We start from the raw sequence: 17,789 nt of genomic DNA on the forward strand, positions 1-17,789 counted from the left end.
GAGATGAAGACAGAGATGAAGATGGAGATGAACACGGAGATGGAGACGGAGATGAAGACGGAGAAGGAGATGAAGATGGAGATGAAGACGGAGATGGAAATAGAGATGAAGATGAAGAAGACGATAAAGATGAAGAGGATGATTATGACGTAGATGAAGAAGAATCTCTCAGAAGAATGTGCGACAAAACGAAGTATGATAGATGTTCGTATAGTGAAATAAGGAAGGAATGCAAAGCTGAGATAAGCATTATCGATAAAATTAAGAATGGTGTGTTGAGATGGTTTGGACATGTAGAACGAATGAGTGAGGAAAGAACGGTAACACAAATTTATGAGGCGAATGTTAGTGGAAAAAGAAGCAGAGGAAGACCGAGAAAAACATGGCACGATCAGGTATCCCAAATACTTGAAAGTGGTCAGGTTAGTAGTCGAAACAATCGGCGGGTATGTATGAGGAGATGCATGAACGTGGAAGAGGCGAAGAATGTTTGCAAAAACAAAGTTGTATGGCGTTCTATTCTCTCTGCCTACCCCTGCGGGGAAGCGGCGTGATGGTTAGTTAGTTAGTTAAAACAAATAATATTATTATAATAAAATACAATGCACATTGTTTTTTTAATATAAGTTTTACGAATATAATATATCAGATGAAAAATAATTTGACGTGAAAGTTCCTTTCACGATTGAATAAGGAAGCTGATGATTGTGTTATATAAATTTGTCAAAATAAATATTGTTTACAAAACACGACATCCGGCATCCGTGCATGATCTGTGTACACTTCTGAAGGGTAATAATGACCAAAGTGCAGAAAAACAAGCACTAAAGCATATTAAAAATGCGTGCGAATATAGATCACATAGGCAAACATTTTTGAGGTTATTAGGTTGAATTTCGTATGACACATATTTAGGACTGCTAAAACCGTAAATAACATCTCCAACATTTGGGAAAAAAAAAAATTAAGCTAGGGGAGACCACAGAAAAAGCTAAAACATTGCCTCGATCAAAATCGAAAATACAAGGCACAGCATTGATCTTTTATACTTATTGACATATTTTACCATCCGGTTTCATTAAGGGTTATTTGTATTTAATGTTTATATGTAGTACATACATAAATTTGATGTAAGTATGCCGTATGGACGTTTTGCTTGAAGGTAAGGGAGTAATAAATCATCTACAAATAGGTTGTCGGCGCCATTTCTTTTCGGCATTTATTTTATTATTATTTTACTATTAATCTTTTAAAATCAAGTCTGTCGAAAAGAATTCAGAGTTGTTCTACACTTATAATTTGGCGACAGGAAGGAAATGGCCCCGTTTTTGTTGTTGTTACGAAATATGTCATATATATATATGTATTAATATCATTACCGGACTGATCGGACTTATCTACATGTAGTCTGTAGTAGGTGATCAATATTTTCTTAGTATGTACGAGTATGTATTGAATATTTATAGAAGTATGTATTATGTTAGAAAGTAACTGATTATTTGAGTGACATCAATTGAATTCTTTTTTTATCTAAAAATATTTGAACTACAAATGCGTTATCTGAAATGTATACTTAGATTCAGTGTGGAAATACTCTCGTTACATTATATCTCAACAGCGTTTTACGTTGTTGTAGTATACATAAAAGGAGGAATATCATGCACAGATATTATTTGGAGAATTTGCTATTTACTTTACCTAAAACCACGAGAAAATTATGGATGGTGAGGCGTAAGCAGTCCGTTATTAAAAATTGAATCAAGTTGTGGTAGATGGGGGAAACTGTATACCTACACATGTATTTTTTGTATATGGTCGAGAATATTATTGATTTAACAATAATTATTTGATTTATAAAAAAATACACATAAGTATTAAGAGAATCAATATATTTCTTTAAAAACATTATGTACGTACGTTCAAACACCGAAGATCTATGTATGTAAATAGTAACCACTGCGAAATTGTTCACTTTCATGTGCACCACATCGTAAAAATGTAAATATAGGGTCCGCCATCTAAAGTTTTTTTTTTCAACTAGTGCTTATTTCGTGAATGGTAACACTTAGCTCATGTCTGATTTGACAGATAATTAGTTTTATCCTTCCGCTGAGCGAATATGGTTGTGTATACGCTTGAACAACGCTGGGAAATATTGCGACATTACTTTGAAAATCATGGTAATGTTGCAGAATGTGTGCGAAAATTGCGTACGGTTTTTGGAAGAAGAGAAGCACCGTCAGCTCCGTATGTTCGTTATCTTGTGAAAAAAGTGAAAGAAACTGGCATCCTCATCGATAAACCAAAGCGTGAAAAGCCAAAAACAGTGCGTACACCCGAGAATATCGATGTTGTGGCAGAAAGTGTGCGTGAAGCGCCATCAACATCAATTCACCGTCGTTCTCAACAATTGAACATTTCGGAGACATCATTGAGACGAATTTTGCATAAAGACCTTGGTATGACGCCATACAAAGTCCAATTGGTTCAGGAGTTGAAGCCAACTGACCATCCAATGCGTTTTCGCTTCGCTGAGTGGGCCTGCGATCGACTTACAGAAGATGCCGATTTTGCCAAAAAAATCATCTTTTCGGATGAAGCTCATTTTGATCTTGGCGGGTATGTAAACAAGCAAAATTGTCGTATTTGGGGCACAGAAAACCCGCACGCATACATTGAAAAGCCGGTACACCCAAAACGAGTCACTGTTTGGTGCGGATTTTGGTCCAGAGGCATAATTGGGCCATTTTTCTTTGAAAATGAGCAAGGAGTGGCCGTTACAGTCAATGGCGATCGTTATCGGGCCATGTTGAACGGATTTTTGTTCACAAAAATTGAGAGGATATTGGCAACATTTGGTTTCAACAGGACGGCGCTACGTGCCACACAGCCGAAGTTTTTTAGTTTTTTTTTTATAGCATTTTCAAAAAAAAAAAGTTATTTGGCGGACCCTTTATAATGTTTTTTTGTTATTGTAACGTCTATGTAGTTTGTGATTGCTGAAAACAACACAAGCAATGAATTAATTAATTAGCTAAAATAGTTATTACAACTAAAAAGCGAGCACTTTTTTGAAAGGGAATTATTTTTATCCTCAAAACGGGACATCTACCAATTTATAGTATTATATTCAAGAAAACGCGTATTTTTTCATAGTTTTTTTGGATTATTAAAAAGAAAAGGAATGTTGATAAAGTAAATAAGAGGAATAAATAATATGAAAAAAATTGTGTTGTTTTATATTTTTCTGATGAACAAATTCCTTAAGTATAAGTGGGTTTGCTTTTAATAAGAATGGAATTATTGGCAGGATTTAAAAAAAATATATCTTAACTAACAACATCGCTTTAAGTACTCCGATGTAATTGTGTTTTTTCTGTCGTCCACAACTTATTCATCTGTGAAAAGACTCTTTCTACGGGCGCATTTGTTCCGGGCAAGCATAAAATGAAACGGCTATACTACAAACTACCGTCAATTTTTTTGCACCTTTTTTTAAATTGTAACCGTGTGTTGCCCTTCTTTCGAAAACGGGACATTTCGACGTCCAAAAAATTTTACTCGGGGACAACGGGAGATAGGCTATATAAAACGGGACGGTGCCGTTCAAAACGGGACGTATGGTCACTTTACCCATTACGGCCAGTGCCGCGCTATCAAACTTGTTCACTATGGTCGCTTTGAGTGTGTTGGTGCTTTACTATAATTTGGGGAGCTATGTCCTAGCTACAATGTTTAAGCTTATCAATTTGTTTAGTAATAGGTGAATGAAAAATGAATGAATTACGATATGTTAGAAAATGTTTTTTTGTATGTGCTTTTAAATGAAATATTAATGTGAATTATGAAAAATAAACCATTTCGTTTCTACGTGGCTGATAAGTTAACTACTGAGAAATTTGAATAAGTGAGATTTAAAGATTGAGGATATGAATGAGATAACTTTGAGACGGACTGTTTATTTTCTGTACTAACAAATCATTATAAATATTTGTAGTTGTTGCAAACTATCACTTTGCGATAAAAAGTCAACTAAATAATAAATAAAATAAGCAAGTTTTGTCCTTATTTAAAATTTAAAAATAAATCGGCATTCGTTAGTGCTTTGTTATTGTTATTTGATTGTTTGGCACGTAAGCTGATATGAGAATATAAAGAATGTCATACACCGCCCACAAAATAAGTTTATGGTTTATGAAAAAAAACACTTTGTCAAAAGTAATGTACTAACACAAATCGGACAGTTAACTCAAATTTATTCTAAGCTTATTATTTAAAAAAAATCAATGACTCGAATTGCGTTGTTATAAATTATGTGTACCGTACCTAGATTTACATTACCTGGGGAGATGTGATTTGATGTGTGATAATGAAGAAATACATCCAGCGCCTGCAGATATATCCGAAGTTGAAGAAGAAGCTGTCGAAAAAAAAATGTAAATGTAAATAAATTTTTTTTTTCACATCTCATCAAAGATGAAGAAGAATATGGAAGTCTGGGCATTTACGGGGCTGACGACCGTCATAGGCTGGTTTAAGTGATCACTTTACACGTGTAACATTCACCAATTCTACCCAATAATGGTTGGGATATCCTGGAGAGACCACATCTCGAACCACGAGGTATTGTACTACGAATAATCGAAGAAAGAAGGCACCTACTCGCGACTATCGCGAAGAGACGCGCCAAAAGGATCGGTCCCGTGTTGTAGTTTTATTGATATAATAAGTGATTTTTTATCCGTACTTTTGATTTACGAAAATATATGAAAAATTAAGAGGGAAGTGTACTTTTGTTGACAAAGTATTACAAAAACACCTAATGAAAGACAAATATTGATGAGTAAAATAATTAAGAGCAAAGTGTATTTTTACTGAACAAATATTGTATTACAAAAAATAAGTAGAATCAATATTTAAAAAAACGACGTACAAAACACCCGTCCTTAGTATATTAAAACACAGATACGCAAAATTACACCGCGCTGCCTTCGACGATACAGATTTATTTTACCCTTTACAACGTTGCCAAATCTATGCAACAGCAAATATATTTTTTATAAATACTGTCTATTATATAAAGCGTAATGTGTTTTTATGTCAGTTGTGTACATTTTGATTTTTTTCATGACCATGAATTTTTTTCTAGTTTCCTGTTGATGTTCTTACGATGATCACCGTGCCACGAGGACATGGGCTGTTCAACGCATGAGGAGCTGAAGAGGGTTTCGCAAAATAGACCAGAGTGGCGAAGGAGGTGCCATTTGTTGCTGCAGACCAATCCACGGGATTGAGACCACAGAAGGTGGCTGGCTTATTATTGTAAGCTTATGTAAAATGTATATTAGAATACACGATGTAATATATATATATATATATATATATATATATATATATATATATATATATATATATATATATATATATATATATATATATATATATATATATATATATATACATACTTTTTTGTTAAAAAATGCCCTGTTTCTAGGAAGAATCTTGTTTTATTTAAATGTGTGCTTTACAGGAGGGATAATCTAGTTTGAGCTAATCATTGACTTCTCGGCATTTGGTCATTATCATAAGTTTGGTTTAGTTATGAAAACTTGTTGGGTTAGGTAAGATTCCAGTAATTTTTGTAAAGCTAGATTAGGTTAGGTTTAATTTGGTTTACTTAACATTTGTTAGGTTATGTACCTTGAAGAAACCCATTTGACCAGGATATTCTCGATGGCGGCCGTTGAGATTGGTTGGTTTGATTGCTCCTCCTCGTTGTCAGCTTCTCTTTGAGTTTCATCATGTTGCTGGACTACTAGTACTTGGCACTACAGTTTTCAGCTCTTCTTAATGTTCTTCAACTAGCTCGTGCGCTGAACCACTCGAGTGTCCTCAGCTGCTTCTCCCTGCATCGGAATGCAGTCCGTGAGGGGCGTAATGGACGAACACAAATATCGTTGTGCGCAGCGTTCGTTATGCGAGGCATCACTGTAAATTAATAATAAAATAATTATTATTGGAGAAAAAAAAAGTATTTTAAGTTAATAATATAAATAAACAATTATATTAAAATGGGTGTAATGGTTACCGTATTTAGCTACCGTGTAGGAGGTCCTGGGTTCGATTCCCTTGTGAAAATAAATATTAGTGATTTCACACTCTAAACTTATATTAAAAAATAAGAAATGAAGAAATTAGGATCAAAACCAGAACAGGTAAAAAATTTAAACGTCTGGTTTATAGTTGCTTATAGCAATTTCTCCAATTTAACAACAAAACTTTTGAATACTCAGATGAACGATATTTTTAAATCGGTGATTTTTACCGATGACTTTGATGGTCACCACTTTTACCGGCAACCCGATTCTCCGCAAAGTGACGACCCTGGTCCTAGTTATATTGGTATTTGAATGATTACAGCTCGACTAAACGAACGTGAACTTCAAAGACAACAACGCCTGGAGGCGCGTTGCAGGAGCCTGGGTGAGGACCTATCCGACATCGGATCCGTTATAGTTCATAAGGAACTGTCACGAGAGGTGGTACTATACATGATATAACTAGCAAAGGACATCGGTACCATAAACCAAGCTAGGACAACCCTCTTCTAGTGGAACGGAAGGTCTGCTGACGAATGTCAACAGTCCGGCTTCTGAGGACTTTTGCGTGGTTTTCTCCCAGCAATGAGCAAATTCTGACAAGTTTCTGATTGGCCTACACTAGATCCCAACCTCCTGTTCCCAACACAGATTAAAATATAACATCTTTTTTTAAGTTAGAACAAAAAAAATATCACTTAATGATCTTTAGATAATTTATAAACCTTGTACATCATAATAAGCAAGGTAAAAAATAGATGCAACTCTAAACTGACCATTTATTTTTGTCCTCAAAACGGGACATCTACCAATTTTTACGTAATAGTATAAATATTCAATAAAACACATATTTTTCATAGTTTTTATATATTAATAAAAAGAAAATGAATGTTGATAAAGAAAATAAGAGAAATAAATGATACGAATATGAAAAAAAAATGTTGTTTTATATTTTTGTGATGAACAAATTTTCTTGTACTCAAATACTTTTTAGAAATTTTATTAAGTGGGTTTGCTTTTATAAATTAGTTTGTCTTTGCACATGACTCACCAGCCACCTGCTGTAGCCATATGCACCGAAATCAAGCTAGGGTTTGTTCAGCAAAGTTATATGAAACGGCTTTATGTACTACAAACTACCGTCTATTTTTTTGCTCTTTTTTAAAATTGTTACCGTGTGCTGCTCTTTTTTGAAAACGGGACATTTTGACGTTCCAAAACTTTAAAACGGGACGTATGGTCACTTTATGCAACTCCCATCTAAAAAAAAGTGTTTACATATTAAAAGTTTTCTTATTCCCGATTTTCCGGGATGTATGTATATTGGGATGTAAAAATCCCGTATAATTGATTTCCTTATTGATGTAGACAAATAAAATTTTTAATTTGCGATTGTGTATACGGTATCCACAATCGCAAATTAAAAATTTTAATTCAGTTTTCGCTCCAATGATTGTGCTTCGAAAATAATTCAATCATGTTTTGATTTGAAATTTACATGCGCGCGTACGAAATCAGAAGATATTGCAGTAAATGTTTTGGCGCGTACAGCGATGAAAGAATTAAAAGATGATCTTGATACGGCGAATTGTATTACAATTTTGACTGACGCTTCAAACCATGGTAGTAAGAAAATATACCCTATTGTAGTGCGCTTTTTTCTACCCTACGTAGGTGTACAAGTGAAAATTTTAGACCTACAAGAACAGCCAGGTGAGACTTCAGATATTATTGTCAATTATTTAAACCAAGTGTTGACAGATTACAATTTAACAGAAAAAGTCGTGGCATTTTGTGGGGACAATGCCAACGTCAATTTCGGGGGCGCAGCTAGGCGAGGAACTAACAATGTCTTGACAAAATTACAAACATTTATGAAAAAGCCATTAATAGGTATTGGATGTGGAGCCCATATAATTCATAATGCTGTAAAATCTGCTGCAGATGGGCTACCCTTAGATTATGAATGTATAATTGTGAAGATATATTAATTTTTTAATATTTACACGATTCGAGTTGAAGCTCTAAAGGAATTTTGCGCCGAAACTGAAACGGAATATCAACAAATGCTCGGCTATAGCAAAACCAGATGGCTTGCTCTTATGCCTGCATTAGAAAGGGTTTTAAAAATGTATCAGCCATTAAAAAACTACTTTTTGAGTATTGAAAAATGTCCCATTTTACTAAAAAACTTTTTTGAAGATCCCACATCAGAATTGTGGCTTTATTTTTTACACGCTCAGTCAGCAAGTTTTCATCAAGCTGTATTGAAACTCGAAGGTCAGACTGTATCAGCAATTGAAGCTGCAAAAGAAATCAATCAACTAAAAGATAATTTCACTCAGAAACAGACCAATCAGTTTCTCCCATTTTCAGTCCGTCAATTTATGGTGAAATTGAAAGATAATGGTACTGGTATCGATGAAGAGTTTGTGAAAAGGACGGCTACAGAATTTTATAAAACAAACCGTGAATATCTGGAGCAGTGGACTTGCTTTCTAACCAAAGAAATGGAGATTTTTTTTGGGCAGATTTAAAAAACGTCCCCGCATGGGAAGACATTCAAAAAGCTCTGGATGTCCTAATTGAAAAGGAATATATTGATAGTAATAAAGATACAGAAGTTTTTGACGAATTTTCATTAATTTCTAACTACATACATTACATCGCAAAAGGTAACAGAATGGAATAATCAAAATGTTTCCACGGAAACTCGTTGGGTGGAAGTATTCAAACATTTTCACGCCAACAATCTGCAGCATGAAAATTTTTCTGTTTTAATTTAATATATTTTATGTTTGCCTGCTACAAATGCTCCAGTAGAAAGAGTATTTTCTATGATGAACAAATTATGGACATCTGAGAAAACTCAGTTACAAATTCCAGTTTTAAAGGCGATGTTGATTACCAAGGTCAATATAAAAAAAACGAGCCAAGAGTTTCATTCCTACTTAAAATCATCACCAAATGTTTTAAAACAAATTTGTTCCTCTGAAAAATATAAATATAACTAAACATTTTGGATTTCAATTAGTAACTTTAATGTTATCTTAATTTTTCTAAATACATCAATATAACTTTGAAAAGTTTTTTTTTTCAATGACTACCTATGGATATTTGACTTAAATAGACCAATGTCCCGTTTTGAGTCAAAAAATAAATGGTCACGTTACGCATGCCGCATGCCGCATGCGACATGCGACTAAAATTAACACATGGAAAATCTTTGTTTCACACCGACAATTTTACAAAAAAATCATATGTTTAAATCAATGTTTAGATCAACACAAAACACAATAATAATAATAGGAATAAACAATACAATTTTTTTTTATAAATTAAATTATTATAAGTACACAATAATAGACACACATGGGATCTTAAAAATAATTATTTGTAATCAATTTGAATATAATAAATAACAAATGAAAAAAAATCACTAAGTAATTCATTATTTTAATATCCACATTAAATATTTAAAAAACAAATAATATTACTATAGTAAAAATACAATGCACATTCTTTTTTAATACAAGTTTTACGAATATAATATGTCAGATGAAAAAATAATTTGACGTGAAAGTTCCTTTCACGATTGAATAAGAAAGCTGATGATTGTGTAGTATAAATTTGTCAAAAATAAATATTGTTTACAAAACACGACATCCGGCATCCGTGCATGATCCGTGTACACTTCTGAAGGGTAATAATGACCAAAGTGCAGAAAAACAAGCACTAAAAAATGCGTGCGAATATAAATCACATAGGCAAACATTTTTGAGGTTATTAGGTTGAATTTCGTATGACACATATTTAGGACTTTGCTAAAACCGTAAATAACATCTCCAACATTTGGAAAAAAAATAAATTAAGCTAGGGGAGACCACAGAAAAAAATAAAACATTGCCTTGATCAAAATCAAAAATACAAGGCGCAGCATTGATCTTTTATACTTATTGACATATTTTACCATGCGGTTTCATTAAGGGTTATTTGTATTTAATGTTTATATGTAGTATATAAATTTGATGTAAATATGCCGTGTGAACGTTTTGCTTGAAGGTAAGGGAATAATAAATCATCTACAAATATTTTGTCGGCGCCATTTCTTTTCGCCATCTATTTTTATTATTTTACTATTAATCTTTTAAAATCAAGTCTGTCGAAAAGAATTCAGAGTTGTTCTGCACTTATGATTTGACGACAGGAATGAAATGGCCCCGTTTTTGTTGTTGTTGCAAAATATGTTATATGTATATGTATTAATATCATTACTGCACTGACGGGACTTATCTACCTGTAGTAGAACTGTAGGTGACCAATCTTTTCTCAGTATGTACGAGTATGTATTGAATATTTATAGGAATATGTATTATGTTAGAAAATAACTGATTATTTGAGTGACATTAATTGAATTTATTTTTTTGTCTAAAAATATTACTACAATTACGATATCTGAAATGTATACTTAAATATTTTCACATTGCATATTCTTAGATTCAGTGTGGAAATATTCTCGTTATATTATATCTCGACAGCGTTTTACGTTGTTGTAGTATAAAAGTAGGAATATCATGCACAGATATTATTTGGAGAATTTGCTACTTGCTTTACCTAAAACTACGAGAAAATTATGGATGGTGAGGCGTAAGCAGTCCGTTATTAAAAATTGAATAAAGTTGTGGTAGATGGAGGAAACTGCATACCTACACACGTATTGTTTGTATATGGTCGAGAATATTATCGATTTAACAATCATTATTTGATTTATAAAAATAAAATACACATTAAGAGATAATATATTTATTTAAAAACATTGAGTACGTACGCTCAAACACCGAAGATCCATGTATGTATGTAAATAGTAACCACTGCGAGATTGTTCACTTCCATGTGCACCACATCGTAAAAATGTAAATACTTATGTTTTTTTTTGTTCTTGTAACATCTATGTAGTTTGTGATTGCTGAAAACAACACAAGCAATGAATTAATTAATTATCTAAAATAGTTATTACAACTAAAAAGCAAGCACTAATAACAATGCCATTATTTGAAATGAAACACGTTTCTACTAATATTATAATACACACGATGAACGTGCAACAGGGCAAAAGCAATGCACGAATCAGTTATTTCACATAGTAACTACAGTGGAACGTATACATAACGAGTAATTCGCATAACGAACAAAGAAATGTGAAAAGGTTGCTCTCTGAACGAGCGACATTTCGCATAACAAGCAGAGAAAGAGCAAGTCCCCTTTTCACAACATTCACTTGTGAGCCGGGACTTTCGTAGCTTGGGAAGGAGTTACCAAGGAGACCCTCACTTATGCTTGGAAAAAACTTTGGCCAGAGAGTGTTGTCGAATGTAATTTTGGAACAGTACCTGTGAAGTCTACAGTCAACGAGATTGTGTCACTAGTCAATATCATGGGACTCTTGGTGGATAACAACGATATTCAAAGGGCCCGTGAAAGAGCATAGCCAAGAGCTGACCACCGAAGAGCTTATGGAGTTGCATCATGTTTCACAGCAAGAAATTATGGAGGAAAGCTTGTTAACGGAGGAGGAGGAAGTAGTAGATCAACAATCTTCTAGCACAATAAGAGAAATGCAGGAAACTGTTGCATCGTATATTAAGAAGCATCATTCTAAGGTGGCTACTCGTGCTACAAATTTATTCAATGATAATGATGTGACAGGTTTTCGCCAAAATTTTAAGCGTCTGTAAAAACAAACGTCTTTAGACGGTTTTCTAGTTTAAAGGAATTAATTATTTGTCTTAAACTCATATTTTTATTTAGGTTTTTTCAAATCTGAATTGTTTCCAAGTTGTCACACTCCTTAACAATTTATAAGTTATCTTCTTTGAATAAACGTTGATAATTTTTTTTTTAAAAGACCATACTTACGGCATGGAATGCATTATCGTATTTTACATCGATTTCTATGGGAAAACATGTTTCATTTAACGAGTACGATGCTAGAACGAATTATGCTCGTTATAAGAGGTTCCACTGTATACTTAATTTCGCTCTCATTTTATGATAAGGGCATGCAAAATTTACTATGTTTTCATTACAAAACTTGTATTGCTCGGGATCGATTTGCAAAGTGCCTCAATTTCCGTTTTTTATCATTGACAGTTTCTTCAGACGCGTTATTATTTTCGTATCGACTTCCTAAAGCTTCACAACATTTTTAATTGTCATTTTCAACAAAAGGAAAACCCGATTAAGTTGTTGATCCGTGTCTCGATATTCGTTGCCATTATTTCCAATCAACAAAGACATTCAAGATTATAAAAACGCCAAAACTTCCGAAGGAAGATCGTTTGCGACAAATATTTCTTTATAATACGAGTATACTAATATTTAACTCTACTCACAACAAAGCAAATACTATGCATTCGCTGTGAATTTCCTATCAGAGCCGATCAAATCATTCTGTGAACAATCGAGTCCCATCGTCTTGGCCTAGCACGAGTTTTGATAACCTCAGTTTAAGCTCAATTCGTGATAAAATATATGTATTTTATTTTTACATTTTTATTTTTATGATTCATTTTTCTATTAATATTCCTTTTTCGTTCGTAGTATGGAAATTACTTTTAAATTTATGATGAAGAATCGTCTACTCTAGTGAGTGGATTATCTCTTAAAGTAGTATGCCTAGTAAACAATCAGTACTGTACTGCCTTACGCATAGACATAGAAAAGGCATTTGATAAGGTACAATGGAAAAGCTCTTTGAGGTGATGGACGGTATAGACATAAAATACAGGGACAGACGTATAATACACACACTGTATGGAGATGAAGCTGCTATAGTTCGACGTGGCAATGAACAAAGAAGCAAGAATTAGACATGGTGTAAGGCAAGGGTGCTCCTTGTCACCAGTGCTTTAACGCATATAGAATAATGGTTGGGATATCCTGGAGAGACCACATCTCGAACCACGAGGTATTATACTACGAATAATCGGAGAAAGAAGGCACCTACTCGCGACTAACTCGAAGAGACGCGCCAAAGGGATCGGTCACGTGTTGTAGTTATATTGATATCAGTAGAGATTTTTTTATAAAAAAATTTAATTTACGAAAATTTATGAATAATTAAGAGGAAGTGTATTTTTGTTGACAAAGTATTACAAAATACACATAATGAAATACAAATATTGATGAATAAAATAATTAAGAGCGAAGTTTTTTTACTGAACAAAATATTGTATTACAAAATAAGTAGAATCAATTTTTAAAATAAGGACGTACAAAACACCCGTCCTTAGTGTGTTAAAACACAGATACGCAAAATAGCACCGCGCTGCCTTCGACGATACAGATTGATTTTACCCTTTACAACGTTGCCAAATCTATGCAACGGCAAATATATTTTTTATAAATACTGTTTCTATTATACATATAAAGCGTAATGTGTTTTTATGTCAGTTGTGTACATTTTGATTTTTTTCAAGACCATGAATTGTTTTTTAGTTTCCAGTTGATGTTATTACAATGATCACCGTGCCACAAGGACATGGGCTGTTCAACGCACGAGGAGCTGAAGAGGGTTTCGCAAAATAGACCAGAGTGGCGAAGGAGGTGTCATTTTTTGCTGCAGACCAATCCACGGGATTGAGACTTATTATTGTAAGCTTATGTAAATTGTACATTGGAATACACGATGTAATATATATATATATATATATATATATATATATATATATATATATATATATATATATATATATATATATATATATATATATATATATATATATATATATATATATATATATATATTTAAATATATATATATATATATATATATATATATATATATATATATATATATATATATATATATATATATATACATATACATATATTTATATATATATATATATATATATATATATATATTTATATATATATATATATATATATATACTTCTTTTATTTAAAAAAAAGCCCTGTTTCTAGGTAGTTTCTAGTAAGTCTTATTAAGTTTGGTTTAGTTATGAAAATTTGTGGGGTTAGGTAAGATTCCAGTAATAATTTGTAAAGCTAGATTAGGTTAGGTTTAATTTGGTTTAGTTAACATTTGTTAGGTTATGTTAAATTCTGATACCTTGAAGAAACCCAATTGACCAGGATGTTCTCGATGGCGGCCGTTGAGATTGGTTGGTTTGATTGCTCCTCCTCGTTGTCAGCTTCTCTTTGAGTTTCATCATGTTGCTGGACTACTAGTACTTGGCACTACAGTTGTCAGCTCTTCTTAGTGTTCTTGCAGTCGAGTGTCCTCAGCTGCTTCTCCGTGCATCGGAATGCAGTCCGCGAGTGGCGTAATGAACGAGCATAAATATCGTTGTGCGCAGCGTTCGTTATGCGAGGCTTCACTGTAAATTAATAATAAAATAATTATTATTGGAGAAGAAAAAAAAAATTGTATTTTAAGTTAATAATATAAAAAAAAAAACAAATATATTAAAATGGGTGTAATGGTTACCGTATTTAGCTACCGTGTAGGAGGTCCTGGGTTCGATTCCCTTGTGAAAATAAATATTAGTGATTTCACACTCTAAACCTATATTAAAAAATAAGAAATGAAGAAATTAGGATCAAAACCAGAACAGCTAAAAAATTTAAACGTCTGGTTTATAGTTGCTTATAGCAATTTCTCCAATTTAACAACAACAAAACTTTTGAATACTCAGATGAACGATATTTTTAAATCGGTGATTTTTACCGATGACTTTGATGGTCACCACTTTTACCGGCAACCCGATTCTCCGCAAAGTGACGACGCTGGTCCTGTTATATTGATATTTGAATGATTACAGCTCGACTAAACGAACGTGAACTTCAAAGACAACAACGCCTAGAGGCACGTTGCAGGAGCCTAGGTGAGGACCTATCCGACATCGGATCCGTTATAGTTCATAAGGAACTGTCACGAGAGGTGGTATCATACATGATATAATTAGCATAAGACATTGGTACCATAAACCAAACTAGGACAACCCTCTTCTAGTGGAACGGAAGGTCTGCTGACGAATGTTAACAGTCCGGCTTCTGAGGACTTTTGCGTGGTTTTCTCCCAGCAATGAGCAAATTCTGACAAGTTTCTGATCTCACTTAATGATCTTTGGATCATTTATAAACCTTGTACATCTTAATAAGTATAATAAGCAAGGTAAAAAATAGATGCAACTCTAAACTGACCATTTATTTTTGTCCTCAAAACGGGACATCTACCAATTTTTACGTAATAGTATATAAATTCAAGAAAATACATATTTTTTCATAGTTTTTATGTACTAATAAAAAGAAAAGGAATGTTGATAAAGAAAATAAGAGAAATAAATAATAAGAATATGAAAAAATTATGTTGTTTTATATTTTTGTGATGAAAAAATTTTCTTGAGTATTTTATAAATTTCATTAAGTGGGTTTGCTTTTATAAATTAGCTAGTCTTTGCACGTGACTCACCAGCCACCTACTGTAGCCATATGCACCGACATCAAGCTAGGATTTGTTCAGCAAAGTTATATGAAACGGCCATATGTATGTACTTCCAACTACCGTCGATTTTTTGCACTTTTTTATTGTTACCGTGTGTTGCTCTTTTTTGAAAACGGGACATTTCGACGTCCCGAAACTTTAAAACGGGACGTATGGTCACTTTATGCAACTCCCATCTAAAAAAAAAGTGTTTACATATTATAAGTTTTCTTATACAGTACACTCCCGATTTTCCGGGATGTATATTGTAAAAATCCCGTATAATTGATTTCCCAGTTAATCCAAAAACATGAAGAAAATGTAGACAAATAATATTTTAAAACTGCGATTGTGTATACCTACTTGCTTAGTAAGACGCACGTGTTGGCAGCGTGTCTCGACTAGAGACGACTAACCTTATAAAACTTTTGCACATGAAAATATATTTTTTGAGGTTGATACCACAAAGTATCGTATGGATTATATTGGGTAAGATCCCATCATTAAGATGATCCGCATCAGTAAATCCGTACTCTAATACCGAAACAATAAATCTTTCGTGGAATAAATAGCACCGATAAGGCTGGAGAATTTTTATCATAAATATTATGACTAAAAAAATATAAAAAACGGGTTATCAAAGTAATTCACAAACATTTTACGCCACAAACATCACATACAAGTGAGATACTGTTATATCATCGCGGACAATAAATGAGCTCGGCCCTCAATACGTGTTTCGACATTATAAGTACTATTGTGAAATATGTTTTTTTTTATAAAATATTTTTGATATAGAGAGAGAAAGATAAATCTATAAAGTTTATTATTAGATTAAAACCAATATTTTTAGCTTTTCCACTTTTTTATTTGACCAGCGACCGGGTTTCGTCGTTACCGACATCATCAGACTGGTCTGATGATGTCGGTAACGACGAAACCCGGTCGCTGGTCAAATAAAAAAGTGGAAAAGCTAAAAATATTGGTTTTAATCTAATAATAAATTAAAAATGCAATTCCATCACGAAGTGTCAGTGGATAATATAAATCTATTAAATCTATAAAGAATGTGATTTCTACCAAAAACAGACGCGGAGATGGATGAAGCGAAGCAGCGACCCAAGTCGCTGTTAAACAAAGCGGTGACATACAAGTCACCGTCGACGGTAAGTTGCTGTTGAGCTTATCTATACGGTTTAGTTCGCTGCTTCAAAAATCGTCGCAACATCGAGTCCGACGTAATGTTGACATTTGAATGATTTCGCCTCGGCTACGGCTCGGCTAAACTCGGATAAACAAAATAAGAACGCAAACATCCAACCGTGATCGGAGACTCGTCGGTTGGCGGGAGGACGTCGGACGGCCAATGCGGCGCGCGGCGACGCGATGCATGTCTTTTCTTGTTCCGAGTCGGAATAAGCACAGACAAGCATCGCATCCAGAGTTTTTTTTGGATTGCAACGAAGATATTTATTTGTTTATAGATTTTTTACTTCACTTTTGTGTTAGTTTGGTGAGTACCACCATCTTATTCTTCTTCTTCTAGATACCTAGCTCGGTTTGTCGCATAACTTACTACTGGCAAAATGAAATCGTTTTTACTAAATTTAGCCGGTGACCACGAAAATTAAAAAAAAGTGGGACATACGAGAAACTGTCAAAATCAATTGAATATTTATAATTATTATTACAACGTATTAACGTCAATATGATTTGAACTATGAGAAAATAAAATTCAATATCCATCAATATGACTGATTTTGTTGTACTAATGAATTAACTCCTACATAATATTTAATCATCGAACGTGGGTGATTTAAATTATCACGAGCACACAACGAGCTCATGTAGCAATAATGAGGATTCTTTTCTCGAGAGTACTGGAGTTACAAGTAACTACAATAATTAATTACATGTCACCCTTGAAGTATGTCACGTAACAAATTTAAAATCTGCGGATAAACGTAAGAGTAGCGCTTAATGTAAAGTTTTATAGGAAGCACCATTTTATTTAGTTTTAGATGAACGAGCCAATACCACATACAGATTGGATCAAACGCTTCGGCGTTGTTCGTAACGAAATCAGTGCTAGTAACTAGCACCGACTTCGTTGCATCTGTCGCTAGTTGCTAGTATCCGCATGGAACATCGTTTAAATAAATGTTTAGATCAACACCAAACAC

At 33.4% G+C, this 17,789-nt stretch overlaps 1 long non-coding RNA gene across 1 annotated transcript; it reads right to left on the bottom strand.

Moving 5' to 3' along the window:
* Nucleotides 1-14,454: 14,454 nt before the first annotated feature.
* LOC148305472 (uncharacterized) lies at nucleotides 14,455-16,953 on the bottom strand. The gene is made up of 3 exons (XR_015838149.1): nucleotides 16,928-16,953; nucleotides 14,611-14,688; nucleotides 14,455-14,500 (listed from the first exon to the last, which is right to left on the bottom strand). It is a non-coding gene; the product is annotated as an uncharacterized LOC148305472 (long non-coding RNA).
* Nucleotides 16,954-17,789: the final 836 nt, after the last annotated feature.

Source organism: Brachycentrus maculatus, unplaced genomic scaffold, assembly GCF_059751285.1.
Source record: "Brachycentrus maculatus isolate JH-2025_06_01 unplaced genomic scaffold, ASM5975128v1 h1tg000272l, whole genome shotgun sequence".
Lineage (NCBI taxonomy): Eukaryota > Metazoa > Arthropoda > Insecta > Trichoptera > Brachycentridae > Brachycentrus > Brachycentrus maculatus.